Source organism: Lolium perenne, chromosome 1 (genome assembly GCF_019359855.2).
Source record: "Lolium perenne isolate Kyuss_39 chromosome 1, Kyuss_2.0, whole genome shotgun sequence".
Classification (NCBI taxonomy): Eukaryota; Viridiplantae; Streptophyta; class Magnoliopsida; order Poales; family Poaceae; genus Lolium; species Lolium perenne.
The window spans coordinates 125,638,394-125,660,549 of record NC_067244.2 but is presented as its reverse complement, the minus strand read 5'-3'; positions in this window follow the sequence as shown (position 1 = coordinate 125,660,549).

Below are 22,156 nucleotides of genomic sequence, written 5' to 3'. Positions count from 1 at the left end.
TCAATACAATAATCTCATGAGCTGCCTTACATGATTGAGATTCATATGATGATGCTTGTAATCTAGATGTCGTTATGCTAGTCAAGTGAATTTTACTTATGTGATCTCCGGAGACTCCTTGTCCCACGTGTGTAAAGGTGACAGTGTGTGCACCGTGTGGGTCTCTTAGGCTATATTTCACAGAATACTTATTCACTGTTATGAATGGCATAGTGAAGTGCTTATTTATATCTCTTTATGATTGCAATGTGTTTTGTATCACAATTTATCTATGTGCTACTCTAGTGATGTTATTAAAGTAGTTTTATTCCTCACTTGCGGTGTAATGGTGACAGTGTGTGCATCCGTGTTAGTACTTGGCGTAGGCTATGATTGTGATCTCTTGTAGATTACGAAGTTAACTATTGCTATGATGGTATTGATGTGATCTATTCCTCCTACATAGCGTGAAGGTGACAGTGTGCATGCTATGTTAGTACTTGGTTTAGTCGTGTTGATCTTCATGCACTCTAAGGTTATTTAAATATGAACATTGAATTGTGGAGCTTGTTAACTCCGGCATTGAGGGTTCGTGTAATCCTACGCAATGTGTTCATCATCCAACAAGAGAGTGTAGAGTATGCATTTATCTATTCTGTTATGTGATCAAAGTTGAGAGTGTCCACTAGTGAAAGTCTAATCCCTAGGCCTTGTTCCTAAATACGCTATCGCTGCTTGTTTACTTGATTTCTTTGCGTTACCTCTTTGCTTGTTTACTGTCCTGGGCAAAGCACTTTTCTGGTGCCGTTGCCACTGCTCATATATATTCATACCACCTGTATTTCACTATCTCTTCACCGAACTAGTGCACCTATTAGGTGTGTTGGGGACACAAGAGACTTCTTGCTTTGTGGTTGCAGGGTTGCATGAGAGGGATATCTTTGACCTCTTCCTCCCTGAGTTCGATAAACCTTGGGTGATCCACTTAAGGGAAACTTGCTGCTGTTCTACAAACCTCTCTGCTCTTGGAGGCCCAACAACATCTACTGAGAAAAGGAGGGCGTAGACATCAAGTTATTTTCTAAGGCGCCGTTGCCGGGAGGAAAGGTAAAAAGGCACTCATACTTCGGTTCCAGTGTGATACTTTTTACGGGTGCCGTTGTGTTTGTGCTCAAAGCTATTTCCTTTAGATCCTGCAACTGCAACTTTTTGTTTCTTGTTTACACTAGTTAGGCATAATGGAAAACAACAAAAATATGAGAGATCTTTATGAACTCTATCTTGAATTAGGACATGATGTGTTTGAAGAGAGAATTAAAAAACCCATGGAACTTTATATGCATGCTAATGGGAATGTTATTAATATGAATGCTTTGAACACTATTGTTGCTAATGCTAAGGAAAATTCTAAGCTTGGTGAAGCTGGTTTTGCTGAGCTTGATCTTTTTAGTCCCCCAAGAATTGAGGAGAAAATTTACTTTGATGATACTTTGCCTCCTATTTATCATGATTATAATGATAGTAGTCTTTTGTTACCACCTGTTATGGAGGATGAATTTGATTATGATTACAATATGCCTCCTATATTTGATGATGAGAATAATAATGATAGCTACTTTGTTGAATTTGCTCCCACTAGTACTAATAAAATTGATTATGCTTATGTGGAGAGTAATAATTTTATGCATGAGACTCATGATAAGAATGCTTTATGTGATGGTTATATTGTTGAGTTTTCTCATGACACTACTGAAAGTTATTATGAGAGAGGAAAATATGGTGGTAGAAATTTTCATGTTACTAAAACACCTCTCTATATGCTTAAAATCTTGAAGTTGAGCTTGTCTAGTTTTTCTATGCTTGTTGCATTATGCTTCTTGAATTTGTTTATTTACAAGATTCCTTTGCATAGGAAGCATGTTAGACTTAAATGTGTTTTGAATTTGCCTCTTGATGCTCTCTTTTGCTTCAACTACTATTTCTTGCGAGTGCATCATTAAAACTGCTGAGCCCATCTTAATGGCTATAAAGAAAGAACTTCTTGGGAGATAACCCATGTGTTATTTTGCTACAGTACTTTGTTTTATATTTGTGTCTTGGAAGTTGTTTACTACTGTAGCAACCTCTTCTTATATTAGTTTAGTGTTTTGTTGTGCCAAGTAAAGTCGTTGATAGTAAAGTTCATACTAGATTTGGATTACTGCGCAGAAACAGATTTCTTTGCTGTCACGAATCTGGGCAAAATTCTCTGTAGGTAACTCAGAAAATTATGCCAATTTACGTGAGTAATCCTCAGATATGTACGCAACTTTCATTCAATTTGAGCATTTTCATTTGAGCAAGTCTGGTGCCCCAATAAAATTCGTCAATACGAACTGTTCTGTTTTTGACAGATTCTGCCTTTTATTTCGCACTGCCAGTTTTGTCATGTTCGATGGATATTTCGATTCCATTGACTTTCAGTAGCTTTGTGCAATGTCCAGAAGTGTTAAGAATGATTATGTCACCTCTGAACATGTATATTTTGATTGTGCACTAACCCTCTAATGAGTTGTTCTAAGTTTGGTGTGGAGGAAGTTTTCAAGGGTCAAGAGTGGAGGATGATATACTACGATCAAGAAGAGTGAAAAGTCTAAGCTTGGGGATGCCCCGGTGGTTCATCCCTGCATATTTCAAGAAGACTCAAGCATCTAAGCTTGGGGATGCCCAAGGCATCCCCTTCTTCATCGACAACATTATCAGGTTCCTCCCCTGAAACTATATTTTTATTCGGTCACATCTTATGTACTTTGCTTGGAGCGTCTGTGTGCTTTTGTTTTTTGTTTTTGTTTGAATAAATGTTTGTGTGGGAGAGAGACACGCTCCGCTGTTGCATATGGACAAGTATGTCCTTAGGTTCTACTCATAGTATTCATGGCGAAGTTTCTTCTTCGTTAAATTGTTATATGGTTGGAATTGGAAAATGATACATGTAGTAATTGCTATAATGTCTTGGGTAATGTGATACTTGGCAATTGTTGTGCTCATGTTTAAGCTCTTGCATCATATACTTTGCACCTATTAATGAAGAAATACATAGAGCATGCTAAAATTTGGTTTGCATATTTGGTCTCTCTAGAGTCTAGATAATTTCTAGTATTGAGTTTGAACAACAAGGAAGACGGTGTAGAGTCTTATAATGTTTTCAATATGTCTTTTATGTGAGTTTTGCTGCACCGCTTCATCCTTGTGTTTGTTTCAAATAGCCTTGCTAGCCCAAACCTTGTATCGGGAGGGAATACTTCTCATGCATCCAAATACTTGAGCCAACCACTATGCCATTTGTGTCCACCATACCTACCTACTACATGGTATTTCTCCGCCATTCCAAAGTAAATTGCTTGAGTGCTACCTTTAAATTTCCATTCTTCACCTTTACAATATATAGCTCATGGGACAAATAGCTTAAAAACTATTGTGGTATTGAATATGTACTTATGCACTTTATCTCTTATTAAGTTGTTTGTTGTGCGATAACCATGTTCACTGGGGACGCCATCAACTACTCTTTGTTGAATTTCATGTGAGTTGCTATGCATGTTCGTCTTGTCTGAAGTAAGAGCGATCTACCACCTTATGGTTGGAGCATGCATATTGTTAGAGAAGAACATTGGGCCGCTAACTAAAGCCATGATCCATGGTGGAAGTTTCAGTTTTGGACATTGATACGTCCAATTTGCATCACTATTTTATATCATAATTTGCTGTTATTCATTGATATATTTCATATTTGGATACAATACTTATGTTATTTCATCTATTTTGCATGTTTCATCATTATTGGAGGATCAAGCACCGGAGCCAGGATTCTGCTGGAAAAAGCACCGTCAGAACGCAATATTTCGGAAGATCAACTGTGGAAGGAAATTATACCAAAAATCCTATTTTTCAAGATGACGAAGGAAGCCGAGAAGGAGGAGCCAGTGGACCCGGGGTGGGCCCACACCATAGGGCGGCGCGGCCCATGGCCTGGCCGCGCCACCATGTGGTGTGGGGGCCCCACAGCCCCTTTCGCCTCCTTTTCTTCGCGAAACCCTTCGTCCCAAAAACCTAAGCCACAGAGGGTACCTCGCGAAGAGTTACAGCCGCCTCTGCGGGGCGGAGAACACCAGAGAGAAAAGAGCTCTCCGGCGGGCAGGAATCCGCCGGGGAAATTCCCTCCCGGAGGGGGAAATCGACGCCATCGTCACCGTCATCGAGCTGGACATCATCTCCATCACCATCATCATCATCTCCACCATCATCACCGCCGTCTCCACCGCTGGACACCGTCACCGCCGTAGCAATTTGGGTTTGATCTTGATTGTTTGATAGGGGAAACTCTCCCGGTATCGATCTCTACTTATTGTTGATGCTATTGAGTGAAACCATTGAACCAAGTTTATGTTCAGATTGTTATTCATCATCATATCACCTCTGGTCATGTTCCATATGATGTCTCGTGAGTAGTTCGTTTAGTTCTTGAGGACATGGGTGAAGTCTAAATGTTAGTAGTGAAATATGGTTGAGTAATATTCAATGGTATGATATTTAAGTTGTGGTGTTATTCTTCTAGTGGTGTCATGTGAACGTCGACTACATGACACTTCACCATCTATGGGCCTAGGGGAATGCATCTTGTACTCGTTTGCCAATTGCGGGGTTGCCGGAGTGACAGAAACCTAAACCCCCGTTGGTATATCGATTCACGATGCATAGCAGGATCTCAGAGTTTAAGGCTGTGGTTAGATTTATTCTTAATTACTTTCTTGTAGTTGCGGATGCTTGCAAGGGGTATAATCACAAGTATGTATTAGTCCTAGGAAGGGCGGTACATTAGCATAGGTTCACCCACACAACACTTATCATAACAATGAAGATTATTTAGCCGTATGTAGCGAAAGCACTAGACTAAAATCCCGTGTGTCCTCGAGAACGTTTGGTCATTATAAGTAAACAAACCGGCTTGTCCTTTGTGCTAAAAAGGATTGGGCCACTCGCTGCAATTGTTACTCTCGCACTTTACTTACTCGTACTTTATTCAACTGTTACATCAAAACCCCCTGAATACTTGTCTGTGAGCATTTACAGTGAATCCTTCATCGAAACTGCTTGTCAACACCTTCTGCTCCTCGTTGGGATCGACATTCTTACTTATCGAAAATACTACGATACACCCCCTATACTTGTGGGTCATCAAGACTATTTTCTGGCACCGTTGCCGGGGAGTGAAGCGCTATTGGTAAGTGGAATTGGTAAGGAAAACCTTTACTGTTTGTGCTGATTTTATTTCCACCTGCTGCTATAAGTCATTATGGAGAGATCTTCTCTTCAATTTCTATTTGGGAAATCTACTACTACTGCAACGGTAGTGGATGAGGCGCCAGGTGAGGAAGTGATACCATATAAAATACCTATGAAAATTATTGAACGTGTTATGGATAACCGCTATGAAGGGGATGGAACTGTCCACCCTGGAGATCATTTATTGTTCTTGCATGAATTATGCGGTTTATTCAAGTGTGCAGGTATTGCTATGGATGAAGTGAGGAAGAAACTATTCTCTTTATCACTGTCTGGTAAGGTGGCGCATTGGTATAAATTACTGGATAATGGGGATTCTCTTGAATGGAATGATATTGTGCCCCGGTTTTATTCTAAGTTCTATCCTCCAAGTGAAATTCACAAGGATCGGAATCGCATATATAATTTTTGGCCTCATGATGGAGAGAGTATTGCCCAAGCTTGGGGGAGATTGAAGTCTTTAATGCTCAAATGCCCCATTCATGAGCTTCCTGGTAATGTTATTATTGATAATTTCTATGCAAGACTTTCTTTTCAAGACAAGACCTTGCTGGATACTTCTTGTTCTGGATCATTTACACGCAACAAAGAAGAGTTTAAAAGGGACCTTCTTGATCGGATCCAAGAAAATACTGAAGGTTGGGAGAATGACAAGGATAGAGAATCAGGTATAATTTATGATTATAAATGCATTGAAGCTTTTATGGATACTGATAAATTTCGTAATATGAGTGCTACATATGGTCTTGATTCTCAAGTTGCTGCAAATCTTTATAAAGCTTTTGCCTCTCATTATGAATTGCCAAAGAAGAATTTTGGTAAGTATCATGAACCGTATAAAGATAAAATTGATTCATCTATTAATAAATGCGTTGTAGTTGAAACTGCTGATCATGTTATTCCTGAAGTTTATATTGAAAAAACTCCTTTCCCTGTTAAAATGAAGGAATACTCTGTTATAAATAGTGCGGTTCATAAAAGTGAAAAGAAACCTGTAGAACCTGAAGAACAAATAAAAGTTGAACCTGCTGTTGCAATAGTTAAAGATCTTGTGACTGAAAATGTGGAGGATGGTCATATTATTTTCTGTGAAGATGCTTCTAATATTGTTTCACATCCTAATAAACCCAAACAAGCTAGTGTGCCTATGCTATCTGTTAGAATTGGTGATCATTGCTATTATGGATTATGTGATATTGGTGCAAGTGTTAGTGCTATTCCTTATGAGCTTTACATGGAGATTATGCACGAAATTGATTCTTGTGAACTTGAAGATATTGGTGTGGTTATTCAGCTGGCTAATAGAAAAACTATTTCTCCAATTGGTATTGTTCGAGATGTGGAAGTTTTATGTGGTAAGATTAAATATCCTGCTGACTTTTTGGTACTTGGTTCTGCTGCTAGTGATTATTGTCCTATCATTTTTGGTAGACCTTTTCTAAATACTTGTGGAGCTATTATAGATTGCAAGAAAGAGAAAATTTTGACTAAATTTGCCGGTGAATCTTATGAGTTTAACTTCTCTAAATTTACCAAAACTCCTTATAAAGCTGATTTGCCTAGTGATGATTTTAAAATGGAGCAGTGTGCATCTATTGTTCTTGTTCCTAATAATCCTTTGCAGCAACATTTGGAGGATAGCGAGAGTGAAGTTTTTAGGAAAGAAAGAGATGAGCTTGAGGAAATTTTTCTTCGCCAACCTATTCTCAAGCATGATTTACCGGTGGAAGATCTGGGTACAACACCGCCACCAAAGGAAGATCCTGTTTTTGATTTAAAGCCTTTACCTGATAATCTTAAATATGCTCATATTGATGATAAGAAAATATATCCTGTTATTATTAGTTCTAAGCTTTCAGAGTTTGAAGAAGAAAGGTTATTGGAAATATTGAAGAAACACCGAGGAGCTATTGGCTACACTCTTGATGATTTGAAGGGGATTTCTCCTTCTATTTGCCAACATGCTATTAATATGGAAGATGATGCAAAGCCTGTTGTTGAACATCAGCGTCGTCTAATTCCGAAGATGAAGGAAGTGGTAAGGAATGAGGTATTAAGACTTCTTGAAGCTGGTATTATATATCCTATTGCTGATAGTAGATGGGTTAGTCCTGTGCATTGCGTTCCCAAGAAAGGAGGAATGACTGTTGTGCCTAATGATAATGATGAGCTCATCCCTCAAAGAGTAGTTGTAGGGTATAGAATGTGCATTGATTTTCAAAAAGTTAATAAAGTTACTAAGAAAGATCATTACCCTTTACCATTTATTGATCAAATGTTAGAAAGATTGTCTAAAAATACTCATTTTTGCTTTCTTGATGGTTATTCTGGGTTTTCACAAATTGCTGTTAAAGCTAAAGATCAAGAGAAAACCACTTTTACTTGTCCCTATGGTTTATGTAATGCTCCTGCTACTTTTCAAAGATGCATGTCTACTATTTTTCATGGTTTTTGCGAGAGTATTGTAGAGGTATTCATGGATGATTTTTCCGTCTACGGGAATTCTTTTGATAGTTGCTTGCGAAACCTTGATAAAGTTTTGCAGAGATGTGAAGAAACTAACCTTGTTCTTAATTGGGAGAAATGCCACTTTATGGTTAATGAAGGAATTGTATTGGGACATAAAATTTCTGAGAGAGGTATTGAAGTTGATAGAGCTAAAGTTGAAGCAATTGAGAAGATGCCCTATCCTAGGGATGTTAAAGGTATTCGTAGTGTTCTTGGTCATGCTGGGTTTTATAGGAGGTTTATTAAAGATTTCTCCAAGATTTCAAAACCTCTTACTAATCTTCTTCAAAAAGATGTACCATTTGTTTTTGATGATGATTGTAAGGAAGCTTTTGAAACTCTTAAGAAAGCCTTAACAACAGCTCCTATAGTTGAACCTCCTGATTGGAATTTGCCTTTTGAAATTATGTGTGATGCTAGTGATTTTGCTGTAGGCGCTGTTCTTGGACAGCGAGTAGATAAAAAACTAAATGTTATTCATTATGCTAGTAAAACTCTTGATGCTGCTCAAAGAAATTATGCTACAACTGAAAAAGAATTATTAGCTGTAGTCTTTGCTTGCGATAAGTTTAGATCTTATATTGTTGATTCAAAAGTTATGATTCATACTGATCATGCTGCAATTAGATACCTTATGACAAAGAAAGATGCTAAGCCGAGGCTTATTAGATGGGTACTTCTTTTGCAAGAATTTGATTTACATATTGTAGATAGGAAAGGTGCTGATAATCCTGTTGCTGATAATTTGTCTAGATTGGAAAATATTGCTTATGACCCTGTTCCTGTTAATGATAGTTTTCCAAATGAACAATTGGCTGTAATAAAGGTGAGCTCGCGAGACAGTCCTTGGTATGCTGATTATGCTAACTTTATTGTTTCCAAGTACTTGCCTCCAACCTTTTCAGCTCAGCAAAGGAGGAAATTCTTTTATGACTTGAGGCATTATTTCTGGGATGACCCACACTTATATAAAGAAGGAGTGGATGGTATTATGCGAAGATGTGTTCCCGAATATGAACAACAAGAGATATTGAGTAAATGTCATGGTAGTGCTTATGGAGGACATCACGCCGGAGAAAGAACCGCGCAAAAGGTTCTACAATCAGGTTTTTATTGGCCAACTCTCTTCAAGGATGCGAGAAAGTTTATTTTATCTTGTGATGAATGCCAAAGGGTTGGTAATATCTCCAGACGTAATGAAATGCCTATGAATTATACTCTTGTTATTGAACCGTTTGATTGTTGGGGATTTGACTTCATGGGACCTTTTCCGTCTTCAGAAGGTAACACTCACCTTGTTGCTGTTGATTATGTTACTAAATGGGTGGAAGCAATACCTACAAAAAGTGCTGATGGTGAGACCTCTTTAAGAATGCTTTTAGACATTATTTTTCCTAGATTTGGAGTGCCTAGATATATTATGACTGATGGAGGTTCTCATTTTATTCATGGAGGTTTTAGAAAAACTCTTGCTAAGTATGGTATTAATCATAGAATTGCTTCCGCTTATCATCCTCAAACTAGTGGTCAAGTAGAATTATCAAATAGAGAGATTAAATCTATTTTGGGAAAGACTGTTAATAAAACTAGAAAGAATTGGGCTAGTAAATTGAAGGATGCACTATGGGCTTATAGAACTGCTTATAAAAATCCCATGGGAATGTCACCTTATAAAATGGTTTATGGGAAATCTTGTCATTTACCTTTAGAACTAGAGCACAAAGCTTATTGGGCTGTTAGAGAATTAAATAAAGATCCTAAACTTGCCGGTGATAAGAGGTTGTTGCAATTAAGTTCTCTAGATGAATGGAGAAGTGAAGCTTATGAAAATGCTAAACTCTTTAAAGAGAAAGTTAAAAAATGGCATGATAGAAGGATTATCAAAAGAGAATTTAATATTGGGGATAAAGTCCTATTGTATCGGTCTCGTCTCAGATTCTTTGCAGGGAAATTACTCTCGAAATGGGAAGGACCATATGTTGTCGAGGAGGTGTATCGTTCAGGAGCAATCAAAATTAACTCTCTCCAAGGCAATGCTACGCAAGTGGTGAATGGACAAAGACTCAAGCATTATATCTCAGGTGATTCCTATAATGTTGATGTTGATATTATTCGAGTGGAAACACCGGAGGCTTCCATCAAAGGGCAAATTGACAGTCCGCCAGAACTCGACTTTGAATAGGTAACAGTACTGGTAATGAAAAGTACGCAATTTACTTTCCGAACAATATTTTCGCTATTTTTGGAAAATATGAAAAATTACGAGTTCGAAACGGAGTGGAAAGGACGCACGAGGGCGTGCCACCATAGGCCGGCGCGGCCTGGCCTGGGCCCGCGCCGCCCTATGGTTTGGCCGCCTCGTCGCCCCTTTCCGACTCTAGTTCGATCTGGTACTTTCCTTGTGTCGTGAAATTTTTTGCTATATAATCCCCCGGACCCCTGGAGGTCCGTATATCGTTTTCTCGACGTGTTTTGTTTCGAGCTGTTTCTGCCAGGATCTGTTTTCAGTCTAGAAGCACCATGGTCTCCAAGAACAAGAGTAAGGAGCTTCCGGATGAAGATAATCAAGATCTTGAGTGGAAAGAGGAGGACAAGGACGTCAAGGAAGAGGATGAAGAAGAGATGGAGGAAGATTCACGCGCACACCCGCGTGCTACCATCGCAAGCATCAAGGTGGTGGACAACCCTTTTAGTGCAAACAAGAGCGCAAGAATTCGCACTGGAGGAGCGGTTCCACGTCATTACCTAGCTCCGAAAACATCTTTATCAGGCATTCACCATCCCTTCCACAATCTAATTTTCAATAATCAAATTGAGGGGACTCCCAAGGCAGCATTGCCTAGCCAGTGGGATATAGATCGCTCTAACACTGCAGGAAGGAGGGAGCCTGAGGCTGAAGAGTGGGGAAATAATTCCAAGAGTTGGGACTCGCCATCGGACAGACTCCTTAACCGTGTCGAGCACAATTCGGATATGATTCGCAATCTCACATACAGGATTGATGAGCTTCAGGAGCTTATTGAGAAGCTTGTCAGGAATTCATCACCACCATCGCCAAGGGAGTAATTCATCATCGGTATTGGCATCCCCTTGGTTTGTTCCAAGCTTGGGGGAGTGCCGCGGTATCACATCATCACTATCTTTTACTTTTTATTGTCAAGTGGTGTCATATCATGAGTAGGGAAGTTATCATATAAGATGGGTTGCAGTTTGGAAGTATCTCTCCTTTAGTTGGTTATCTATGTATCCCTTGGTGTGAGTTATCGTTATGGAATATTAATGAGAAGTCTTATCATTTACATATTGCACATCTTATTTTAGTTTGCAACCTCTATTATATGATTTACCTTGTTGTTAGTATTGGTATCACTTTGGGAGCATTGAATAAATCTATTTGGTTTTGGCAAACTTAGCATTGGTCAATAGCAACAACACTTTGAGGTTTAAGTAGAAAAGAGAAATACATGTAGTTGTTTCATTGTCTTTCTTTCCTGTTGGCTCATAGCTTATTATTCTGAAGTTAAAACTGTTTGTGCTTATAAGGAAGATGCATGATTGTTTCTATCACATGTATATTTGTTTGTTTCCCTCGACTCTTATGCTTGCTAATTAACCTTGCTAGCCAAAAACCTGTACTGAGAGGGAATGCTTCTCGTGCATCCAAACCTTAGCCCAAACCTATGTCATTTGTGTCCACCATACGTACCTACTACATGGTATTTTCTGCCATTCCAAGTAAATACTTCATGTGCTACCTTTAAACAATTCAAAACTTAGTATCTCTTATTTGTGTCAATGTTTTATAGCTCATGAGGAAGTATGTGGTGTTTTATCTTTCAATCTTGTTGGGCAACTTTCACCAATGGACTAGTGGCTTCATCCGCTTATCCAATAATTTTGCAAAAAGAGCTGGCAATGGGATTCCCAGTCCCAAATTAATTAAACTAAATAGACACTCCTCCATGGTATGTGATTGATGGACGGCACCCGAAGGATTCGGTTAGCCATGGCTTGTGTAAGCAAAGGTTGGGGGGAGTGTCATCATCATAATAAAACTAAAATAAAAAGGCACTCCTTCATGGTATGAGATTGTTGGCGGGCACCCGAGGATTCGGTTAGCCATGGTTTGTGAAAGAAAGGTTGGAAGGAGTGCCATATAAAATGAAAATAATATGGGAGCCGCTCTTTGAAGGTTTGTCTGGCAAGGGGGTTAGAGTACCCGCTACCAGTCGTTGACAACAACAAACACCTCTCAAAATGTTACTTTTATTCTCTTTATATGATTTCAAAACTGAAAAAGCTCTAGGACATGATTTAATCCCTGCTTCCCTCTGCGAAGGGCCTGTCTTTTACTTTATGTTGAGTCAGTAAACCTATTTCCCTCCATCTCAAGCAAGCATTTGAGTAGTTGTGATCAAACCATTATATTGTGATTTGCTTCATCATGTCTTTTATTCTTCCTTGTTTAGTACAAGTTTTATCTGAATGAATATAGCTTTGCAAGTTATCAATGATCATGAAGAGACCATTATGATTGAGTATGCAAGTTGTGCCTTATAAACTTTAACATGAGAGCGCTGCTCAATGAGATAAATATAATCTGTTAATTGTTCTCTGACCAAGAACGAAGTTTGCCATCACCAACTATGATTTCTTATGCACCTTTAGTTGTGATTACCTTATACTTGTTTCAAGTTGAGTTATATGAGGAAGTTGTTTACTATAATGTCTTGTGTGAATGAATATGATGCTTCTTGTCTATATTTTATTTATCGACTCTTCACTCCATAAACATGTGGTCCTGTTTACCGAGCTCAGTTTCGCTTGGGGACAAGCGAAGTCTAAGCTTGGGGGGAGTTGATACGTCCAATTTGCATCACTATTTTATATCATAATTTGCTGTTATTCATTGATATATTTCATATTTGGATACAATACTTATGTTATTTCATCTATTTTGCATGTTTCATCATTATTGGAGGATCAAGCACCGGAGCCAGGATTCTGCTGGAAAAAGCACCGTCAGAACGCAATATTTCGGAAGATCAACTGTGGAAGGAAATTATACCAAAAATCCTATTTTTCAAGATGACGAAGGAAGCCAGAAGGAGGAGCCAGCTGGACCCAGGGTGGGCCCACACCATAGGGCGGCGCGGCCCATGGCCTGGCCGCGCCACCATGTGGTGTGGGGGCCCCACAGCCCCTTTCGCCTCCTTTTCTTCGCGAAACCCTTCGTCCCAAAAACCTAAGCCACAGAGGGTACCTCGCGAAGAGTTACAGCCGCCTCTGCGGGGCGGAGAACACCAGAGAGAAAAGAGCTCTCCGGCGGGCAGGAATCCGCCGGGGAAATTCCCTCCCGGAGGGGGAAATCGACTCCATCGTCACCGTCATCGAGCTGGACATCATCTCCATCACCATCATCATCATCTCCACCATCATCACCGCCGTCTCCACCGCTGGACACCGTCACCGCCGTAGTAATTTGGGTTTGATCTTGATTGTTTGATAGGGGAAACTCTCCCGGTATCGATCTCTACTTATTGTTGATGCTATTGAGTGAAACCATTGAACCAAGTTTATGTTCAGATTGTTATTCATCATCATATCACCTCTGGTCATGTTCCATATGATGTCTCGTGAGTAGTTCGTTTAGTTCTTGAGGACATGGGTGAAGTCTAAATGTTAGTAGTGAACTATGGTTGAGTAATATTCAATGGTATGATATTTAAGTTGTGGTGTTATTCTTCTAGTGGTGTCATGTGAACGTCGACTACATGACACTTCACCATCTATGGGCCTAGGGGAATGCATCTTGTACTCGTTTGCCAATTGCGGGGTTGCCGGAGTGACAGAAACCTAAACCCCCGTTGGTATATCGATGCAGGAGGGATAGCAGGATCTCAGAGTTTAAGGCTGTGGTTAGATTTATTCTTAATTACTTTCTTGTAGTTGCGGATGCTTGCAAGGGGTATAATCACAAGTATGTATTAGTCCTAGGAAGGGCGGTACATTAGCATAGGTTCACCCACACAACACTTATCATAACAATGAAGATTATTTAGCCGTATGTAGCGAAAGCACTAGACTAAAATCCCGTGTGTCCTCGAGAACGTTTGGTCATTATAAGTAAACAAACCGGCTTGTCCTTTGTGCTAAAAAGGATTGGGCCACTCGCTGCAATTGTTACTCTCGCACTTTACTTACTCGTACTTTATTCAACTGTTACATCAAAACCCCCTGAATACTTGTCTGTGAGCATTTACAGTGAATCCTTCATCGAAACTGCTTGTCAACACCTTCTGCTCCTCGTTGGGATCGACATTCTTACTTATCGAAAATACTACGATACACCCCCTATACTTGTGGGTCATCAGACATATATCCTCAATCTCATATGAGAAAAATAATTGTTGCCACATGCTTATGCATAAAAGAGGAGTCCATTATCTGTTGTCCATGTTGTCCCGGTATGGATGTCTAAGTTGAGAATAATCAAAAGCGAGAAATCCAAAATGCGAGCTTTCTCCTTAGACCTTTGTACAGGCGGCATGGAGGTACCCCATTGTGACACTTGGTTAAAACATGTGCATTGCGATGATCCCGGTAGTCCAAGCTAATTAGGACAAGGTGCGGGCACTATTAGTATACTACGCATGAGGCTTGCAACTTGTAAGATATAATTTACATGATACATATGCTTTATTACTACCGTTGACAAAATTGTTTCTTGTTTTCAAAATCAAAGCTCTAGCACAAATATAGCAATCGATGCTTTCCTCTTTGAAGGACCATTCTTTTACTTTTAATGTTGAGTCAGTTCACCTATTTCTCTCCATCTCAAGAAGCAAACACTTGTGTGAACTGTGCATTGATTCCTACATATTTGCATATTGCACTTATTATATTACTCTATGTTGACAATATCCATGAGATATACATGTTATAAGTTGAAAGCAAAAGCTGAAACTTAATCTTCCTATGTGTTGCTTCAATGCTTTTACTTTGAATTATTGCTTTATGAGTTAACTCTTATGCAAGACTCATTGATGCTTGTCTTGAAGTACTATTCATGAAAAGTCTTTGCTATATGATTCACTTGTTTACTCATGTCATTTACATTGTTTTGATCGCTGCATTCACTACATATGCTTTACAAATAGTATGATCAAGGTTATGATGGCATGTCACTCCAGAAATTATCTTTGTTTATCGTTTACCTGCTCGGGACGAGCAGAAACTAAGCTTGGGGATGCTGATACGTCTCCGACATATCGATAATTTCTTAGAGCATCTCCACTCGTCTCCCCATAGAGCCCCCCACGGCCACTTTTTTTCATCCGGACGGCGAAAAACGGCCCAGTCAGGCCCCCGGTTCCTCGTTTTGGTCCGGATTTGAGCCTATTTTCGTCCGGACTCCCCATGCCATCCTCGGTTTCCCGGGGGTCTCCCGGGGACTCCGGATGAAGCTAAACCAACCGCCCACGCCCACGTGTCTCCTCTTTCGTCCGGATTCCCCGAGCCATCCTCTTTTTCCCCGAGAAACGCCACTTGGGGAGCACACGGCTGGGAAACAACTCCTCCCCACGCCAAATCTTCCTCCAATCCGGACGAAAATTTCGCCGGATTTGGGCGTGGGGAGCGCCAACGAGTGGGGATGCTCTTATGTTCCATGCCACATTATTGATGATATCTACATGTTTTATGCACACTTTATGTCATATTCGTGCATTTTCTGGAACTAACCTATTAACAAGATGCCGAAGTGCCAGTTGCTGTTTTCTGCTGTTTTTGGTTTCAGAAATCCTAGTAAAGAAATATTCTCGGAATTGGACGAAATCAACGCCCAGGTTCCTATTTTGCCCGGAAGCATCCAGAACACACGAGAACCGCCAGAGAGGGGGCACAGGCCCACCAAACCCTAGGCCGGCGCGGCCAAGGGGGGGCCCGCGCCCCCCTATAGTGTCGGCGCCCCTTCGACCTTCTGACGCCGCCTCTTCGCCTATATAAAGCCCCTGGACCTAAAACCTCGATACGGAAAAGCCACGGTACGAGAAACCTTCCAGAGCCACCGCCATCGCGAAGCCAAGATCTGGGGGACAGGAGTCTCTGTTCCGGCACGCCGCCGGGACGGGGAAGTGCCCCCGGAAGGCTCCTCCATCGACACCACCGCCATCTCCATCAACGCTGCTGTCTCCCATGAGGAGGGAGTAGTTCTCCATCGAGGCTCGGGGCTGTACCGGTAGCTATGTGGTTAATCTCTCTCCTATGTACTTCAATACAATAATCTCATGAGCTGCCTTACATGATTGAGATTCATATGATGATGCTTGTAATCTAGATGTCGTTATGCTAGTCAAGTGAATTTTACTTATGTGATCTCCGGAGACTCCTTGTCCCACGTGTGTAAAGGTGACAGTGTGTGCACCGTGTGGGTCTCTTAGGCTATATTTCACAGAATACTTATTCACTGTTATGAATGGCATAGTGAAGTGCTTATTTATATCTCTTTATGATTGCAATGTGTTTTGTATCACAATTTATCTATGTGCTACTCTAGTGATGTTATTAAAGTAGTTTTATTCCTCCTGCACGGTGTAATGGTGACAGTGTGTGCATCCGTGTTAGTACTTGGCGTAGGCTATGATTGTGATCTCTTGTAGATTACGAAGTTAACTATTGCTATGATGGTATTGATGTGATCTATTCCTCCTACATAGCGTGAAGGTGACAGTGTGCATGCTATGTTAGTACTTGGTTTAGTCGTGTTGATCTTCATGCACTCTAAGGTTATTTAAATATGAACATTGAATTGTGGAGCTTGTTAACTCCGGCATTGAGGGTTCGTGTAATCCTACGCAATGTGTTCATCATCCAACAAGAGAGTGTAGAGTATGCATTTATCTATTCTGTTATGTGATCAAAGTTGAGAGTGTCCACTAGTGAAAGTCTAATCCCTAGGCCTTGTTCCTAAATACTGCTATCGCTGCTTGTTTACTGTTTTACTGTGTTACTACTGCTTGTTTACTGTCCTGGGCAAAGCACTTTTCTGGTGCCGTTGCCACTGCTCATATATATTCATACCACCTGTATTTCACTATCTCTTCGCCAAACTAGTGCACCTATTAGGTGTGTTGGGGACACAAGAGACTTCTTGCTTTGTGGTTGCAGGGTTGCATGAGAGGGATATCTTTGATCTCTTCCTCCCTGAGTTCGATAAACCTTGGGTGATCCACTTAAGGGAAACTTGCTGCTGTTCTACAAACCTCTGCTCTTGGAGGCCCAACATTGTCTACAGGAAAAGGAGGGGGCGTAGACATCATTGTGTCAAGATCATTTTTTTGCCGCGATTTCTTGGCCAAGCAATCAGCAACAATCTTCGTCAGGTCCAACTTGGGATGGCAAATGTGTATCATAATCATGGCGAACCTTGCTCCAGCAGTCAATTGAGCTCGCACAAAGTTATGAATGCGAGGGGCATCTCTAAATTTCTCCATCAGTCCAAGAAGAGTTTCGGGAGCCTCATCTCGAGGAAATAAAGTCTTGTAAACAAGGGTTAAGGTTCTCGTGCAGAAATTGAGAAATTCGCGCACCTGACAAGCGCGATCTTGGAACCTGACAATTTGCTGGGTTCGCTCAGGGGTGGCCCAGAACAGACAGCCATGGTTAAGAGAAAGATTGACGAGGAGATTCGTTCTGACATTCACTCTTTCATCTTCAGCGGCAGCATCGAGAACCGAGCCTATCAAGCGACAAAGCAAGAAATCTAAGGGGAGGAACAGTAAAAAGAAGAAGCAGTATGAGGTTGGAAAAACATACCTAGCATATCCACGCTAGCTTCAGACATTAGCTCGAGCATGCTATTTTCTCGAGTAGTGGCTTTCTCAGCTTCCGACACAGCAGCATCCTTGGCAGCTATGGCCTCTTTGGCTTGTTGGAGAGCAATCTTCTCTTTCTCGGATGCTTTTCGAGATTGTTCCATCATTGCCAGAGTTTGTTTTTTCATGGATTGAAGTTGTTGTCAAAGTTCTTGCAAATCTTGCGACAAATGTTTGCTTGAACAACCTTCGATGAGGTTATCATCGACCAGTGTTTTCTTCGAGAAGGAGGAAGCAGGAGAAGTATCGGCAGGATGAGGATTGGCAGAGTAGTTATCAAATATCAACTGGAAAAGAAAATTTCAATATCAAATGAGTGCACAAGATAGAATTCCATTGATCTTCAGGAAATTTACATGGATATTACAGAAGGAGTTCGTCAAAGGGACTGCTAAGGTAATTGTCGCCAAAGCTAATATGGCGACAATAGCAAAAGAAACCGAAAAAAAACAAAGAAAGAAAAAGAAGGGGCATTCAACTAGACCTCCGGCTTCGACGAGCTAGGAGTCGAAGTTGGCTTGATTCCAAGATAGGCAAGAATTTTCTTCGTATTGGGCTTGGCCGCCCTGATCAGTGCCCGCCACTTCGTGGTCTCCATCTGTTCGGCGTCGCCAACCTTCATCCAGTCGATAGTTTGTTGGCTGTCAGCGACCAAGGCAACAGTGCTTTCGACAGCAATCTTCATGTTTTCTTGGCGCATCTTCAGTCCAAGATCCTCTGGTGGATTGAAGTCCTTGGCAAGAGCAAGGAAAGTCTTGGGTTCCGCTTTCTTCGGGAAGAAGTAGGGGAACAGCCGTGACAATCCTGCGTCAGCCTGTTCAATGCCTTCGCGAGCTTCGGTTCCATGAAACTCAAGGACAGAGAGCGCGTCAAGAAGAGGATCGTTGTCGGGATCTTCAAGCTCAAATTCTTGGTTTGTTTTACCTGTCGCAGAAAATATATGTTGGTCGACAGCAAGTAAAGAAAAGCAAGTCTAAGAAAAATAGAATGGATCGACAAAATTACCGACAAAGCGCCGATTCTGCGTGTTCAAGCGCTTGATGATCGCCTTTTCACGAGTAGCCTACGTGGCTTTGTGCTCGTTCAAAGCAGTTTCGGCATCATCAAGTCTTTTTTGCAGATCTTCGACACCAGCAGCTTCTGCCTTGGCCTTATCAGCCTCCGCTTTAGCTTTGCCAGCATCAAGTTCAGCCTTCTTGCAAGCCGCTTCACTTTGCTCTAATTTCTGAGCAAGCGTGTCGACAAGCTTGTTGGCTTCCGCAAGTTTTTCTGCCAAAATAGTTAAGAATCGTCAAAATTGCGACAAAACAGGAGCAAGAAGTTATAAACAAGGGTCAGCAAAGAATTATTACCTTCAGTCTTGCTGGCATACTCACGGTACCCAATGAATTGGGCACCGATGCGAATAAGCTCTTTGATCATAGGCTATCAAAGAAGGAAAAAGAAAGAAAACGTCGGTATGGGGAAAATATGATGGCATAAAAAAGCAAAGAGAGGAAATATAGACAGTAACAAGAAAATTAAGAACTTACATCATCCAAGAGAGGACTTGAGGAGCTACCCAATTGGAGGGTAGGCTCCGGGATAGTATCAACCCTTGTCCTTTTTGGCGAAGGGACAAGGGGGCTTGAAGGAGGAGTAGGAGCATTGAGGTTTTGTTGAGGAGACGAGGATTCCTCTCCTTCGACTGGCGTCTCCGAAACAACTAGAGTATGTGATGTACTCGTTCGAGTAGCCACATCAAAAGTTGGTACTTCTTCATCATCATCACTGCGATTAAATATCGGCAGCATAAAAAGCAAGATAGACAAAAATCTTCGAGTACAAAAATAAAGGGAAATAAAAGGTGACTTACGAGATGATGAGGGCCTCAAGGTATGGATCATAAGCTGCCTTCTGACGTGAAGGAACAGCTTCTTCGGCTTTCGAGGTGCCGGAATCTTCGACATCATCCCTTTTCCTTTTGTTCCTTGGAGAAACAGCAGGAGGAGGAGATTGTGCCGATGCAGTGCCTTCGGAGGCAGCCTCCTTTTCAGAAGATCCCGCAGATTTTTGAGAATCTACGGGTTCATTCACAAAAGAGGGGGCATCTTGGTTGTCGTCGGTGACAACGGCCCTTTCATCAACTTCTCCACCTTCAGGAAGCGGAGGAAGCGAGACAAGATTTGGATGGTTCTATACAAAAAACAAGGGAAGATGTCAAAAAAGGAGTTACAAAAAAGATAGCAAGGCAATAACAAATTAATCGACAAAGGTTACCTTGTGAAGCGCATTGGTGGCGCTATATGGTTTTACACGGCAAGAAGAAGGGACAGGATCTTTTTTGCTGAGGGAGGAGATTTTTCGGACAAGCTTCTCTAAGTCCTTGACCTCTAAATCCGCCGACAACCGATCTGCGTCCTTGTCGCCAGCGTACTTCCAGAGAGGGTATTTGCGAGCCTGGAGAGGCTGCACTCTGGTTCTAAGAAAATACGCCGTGATTTGAATACCTGACAGCTCTTTGCCGCGAGTATTCTGCAACTCATGGATGCGAGTCATCAGGGCTTCTGTCAATATTTTTTCTTCCTCGATAGCCTCTGCATCCCAGGAGCGGCGGCGAAGGATTTTCTCGGCACCATCGAAAGGAGGGATGTTGTCTTCAGCACATCCATGGTTCTCCTCCTGAATGTACAACCACTTCTTGCGCCACCCTTGAACTGAGTCAGGGAGTTTGACGTCGAAGTAATCGACTGTGGGGCGAACGGAAATAACAACGCCGCCTATATTATAGGCGACATTGGGAGAGCCATTGCGGCGACAAAAGAAAATGCGCTTCCATAGCGCCTAGTTAGGCTGGACGCCAAGGAAGGCCTCGCAGAGGGTGATGAAAATGGAAATATGGAGGATAGAATTGGGCGTGAGGTGGTGAAGTTGCAGACCATAAACAAAAAGCAATCCGCGGAGGAAAGGATGAATGGGGGCGGAAAGACCGCGGATGAGATGGTCGACGAAACTTACCCGATACCCCATTGGAGGGGTTGGGTAGCTTTCTTCACTAGGGAAGCACAGCGCCTTGGGCTTCTTGCTGATCCCCAGCTTCTTCAAGAGATTGATGTCCTGAGTGGAAATTTTTGACCTTTCCCACTCCGCGCTTCCCAGATCTACGGCAGCCATTGACGATTCCAGCGTGCTGTGTTTGATCAACCGACGCGGTGGCATCAACAATGGCGCAGGAATGCAGCTTGGAGAAGATGAGCTCAGGGAGTTGTGGGGCGCAGGAGGAAGTTTTGCAGAGGAGAGCAGGAGAACGGCGCGAGCGGAAGTGCTCGAGGAAGAAGAAGGGGATCTTATATAGAGGTGCGGCGAAGCGGCGGACCGTTGGATGGAAAAACTATGCGGCAGATGATAACCACGTGGAAACAGGGGTAAAAAAGTATTTTAACATTGGAGAAGTTACGGTACATGCGCCAGGAAAAGCGGAGGACGTGTGTCCCCCACCTGCATGACGTGTCAAGATAATGGATAAATTGGGGCCGCAAGGCAGCGGGAGAAGACTTCTCGCGATTTTCGGACTTGCAATCGTGGCTATCGTCAGCAATAACGTCACTTAGGCAGGAGAAAAATTCGACTCAACAGCTGCATAAAAAGGCGACATGCAAAAATATTGGAGAGCCTTTGATCAAATACAAGTTTTTGATCAAATGCTCGGGGACTACTTTGAAAAAATGAAAAGATCAAGAAAGACAAAATAGAAATGGCGTGAGCCTATGATCAAATACAAATATTTGCTCATAGCCTCGGGGGCTACTCCCATCGGGAGCGCTGTTCGCGCACCCGAGAAATTATAAAACTTCGGGAGAGAAAGAAAATATAGCAGCATAAGGCGTGGAGCCTACACCCAAGCACAAGTCCTTGGCTGTAGCCTCGGGGGCTACTCCCATCGGGAACGCTGTTCGCGTGCCCGATGAAATTATAAAAAATAAAGAAAGAACGGGAAGAAGAAAGATAGAAGAGCAAAAGAGTATATTACGAGTTATAAATAACTCTGCATATACTCCCATCGGGAGAGCAATATAAGTCATCCGTTGACTCAATAAAATGTGCCATTCCAACAGCCGAATAAGCACTCGACAATATATTCTCAGAACGCCAAAGTTGCGATCAATTTCTGAATGCCGCAAATTTGCGAAGGTAAGACCCCAGATCCGTTCTGTGTGGCGTAGCGCCGTCTCTGACGTCGGTTTGCTACTTTTATCCGTATCAACAGATACGAAGAAAAATCCTAACGGACGCGTTAGGTACCCGATAAATTTGACTGGGACTCGACAGAATGGTAAGACCTTAAGCGGCACCTGTCGAAGTTTACACCAGTATCCCGAGATCATGTCCAGGGACGTGATTTTGAAGTAGGTTGTTGCGGATTGCCACTAGAGCAGTTAACTAGTACCTGATCCGTCAGATGAACTAGCCCCAACTACCATTATCCCTGTACA